This window comes from Myotis lucifugus, unplaced genomic scaffold (assembly GCF_000147115.1).
Source record: "Myotis lucifugus unplaced genomic scaffold, Myoluc2.0 scaffold_119, whole genome shotgun sequence".
Lineage (NCBI taxonomy): Eukaryota > Metazoa > Chordata > Mammalia > Chiroptera > Vespertilionidae > Myotis > Myotis lucifugus.
The window spans coordinates 625,796-628,162 of NW_005871167.1; positions in this window are offsets into that span (position 1 = coordinate 625,796).

A 2,367-nucleotide genomic window follows, 5' to 3' on the forward strand; every position below is an offset into this window, starting at 1 on the left:
ACAAGAAAAATCAATGCAGAGCTGCTGGCTTGAAGATGAAAGAACCATGTGCAAGGATTGGGGGTTGGCCTCGAGGAGTGTGAGCGATCCCTGGCCAACAGCCAGCGAGAGAATGGAGACCTTGGTTTTATAAACACAGGACTGAGGTACTGCCAACAACAGAAAAACATGGATGCAGATCCTTCTCCAAAGCTTCCAGAGAACAGACCGGCATTTGACACTGGTCTTGTGTGACCTTAAACAGAGAGTCCATCAGAGAATGTCCAGTCTTCTGTTCTACAGAACTGTGATAGAATAAATAAGCATTGTCTAAGCAAAAAAACAAAATATGAAACCCACACACACAAAATTCCCTAACATGTGTAGTTGCTCAAGAATATTTCCTGAGATAGCATTAAAAGGCAGAATGATATCCTTACATTATGCCTTTTGATAAGCAGGTCACAATAATTTGCTTTTTAACAGGAAAAAATAGAGTCAAATTACCAAACAGTTACCATTTTTGGTTAAACTCATCTTGCAATCTTACTTTGGGAAAAGAAAGTGATGCTTTGTTTTAACTTGTCTATTCTTACTACCAAATATAACTTTGTTCACATGATTCACTTTTAATTGGTTATTTTGGTCATGTTCATGGATTACTCTTTCCATTGAATAGTTAACAGTACTTTATTTTTCAAGGAGTATTTAATAAGATGTCTAATTTACTTTATTTCCTGCTTTCAAAAATATTCTTCAGGCAGTTTTGGGTTTACTCAAATATTTTAGTTGATAGAAACGTAATTATAGCCATAACTGGTTTGGCTCAGTGGAGAGAGCGTTGGCCCGCGGACCAAAGGGTCCCAGGTTTGATTCCCGGTCAGGGCACATGCCAGAATTGTGGGCTCGAACCCCAGTGTGGGGCATGCAGGAGGCAGCCAATCAATGATTCTCTCTCATCATTGATGTTTCTATTTCTCTCTCACTCTCCCTTCCTCTCCAAAATCAATAAAAAAATTAAAATTAAAAAAGTAATTATGACATTCTTTGGAACTGGACTTTATAGGTATAGTATTATATTCCTATCTTCTCAAATTTCATGCTAATAAGCTAAGCTATATAGCATAACAAAAATAGGATTTAAAGCTGATATGATTTTAAGATGAGAAGAGCTCCTGCCTACCATCAAAATTTATCATCAAAATAACAGTCATTTATCAACATCTGCTCTTTGCCAGGTGTTTCACTGTTCCTGTTTATCCCAACTAAACTCCTATAGCAAGTCTTTCCATGCTCTCCATCACCAATCATTCCTTTGGTTCAGTTGAGTATAGATCTTCAGCTATTAATTGCAGACTTGCTATTGTAGATATAAAGATGAACACAATGGTCTTTGCTTTCAAATATTTTATATGTGAAAATGACTATAATGCTATTTAATTCAAACAATAAAATATTTGTCTGCAGGGTTTAAACAAGTAAAAATGATCTGTCACAAGCATCTATTGAGTGTTAAATGTGTTCTCCAGATACAAGTGTTAGTTTACAAAGGGATGGGCACCGTCCCTCGAAGAGCTCTGAAACAATGAAAGTTAGAGCAGTTTCAGATGTCAAGCGGTCTTTCATGACTGCGTATTTGACCACAGCGTATCTCTGATAAAAATAAACAATGGCTTTCTTTCTCCATTAATAAAACTGCCTGGCTTGCATAATAGGCCTTTAGCCAACTGACATATGTTAGTTAACCAACCTCATTTCTAATAGTTTCCTGCAATGCACTCCACTTCCAAACATGAACATTTTATACTTTGGTCATACGAAACTGTTTGCACAATGACTATACTCTCATAATTTTGTCTTTTGCATAGCAGTTTCCTGTGCCATGAATTTCCTTTCTGATGTTGTCTACATTGGCTTTTCAATCATCACACCCCCGCAAAGTCCAAAACGTCACTCAAGCCAGAGTTTGGGAACTCCATCCTCTGTGCTTCCACTGCATCTGAAGTCATTATACATATACTAGAGGCCCGATGCACGAAATTCATGCAAGGGCCTTGGTCCTGGCCCCGGCCCCCACCCGCCGCTGCCACAGACAGGGGCCTCTGCTACCTCTGCCTCAGGCCCTGCCCACTGCAGCTTTGTCGGGAAGGAAGGATGACCAGAAGGACGTCTGGTCTAATTAGCATATTACCTTTTTATTATTATAGATGAACATGTTGACACACTGATATGAGAGAAATTTGCCTATCTACTCAACAATCATTTACTGAACCCTTTTTACCTACACTGCTTAGTAAAGACAGAGATGAATAAGATGTTTGGTCCTTTATGTAATGTCTAATCACTGGGGTGTACACCTAATATAATAGTGCAATTATAAAAATGATG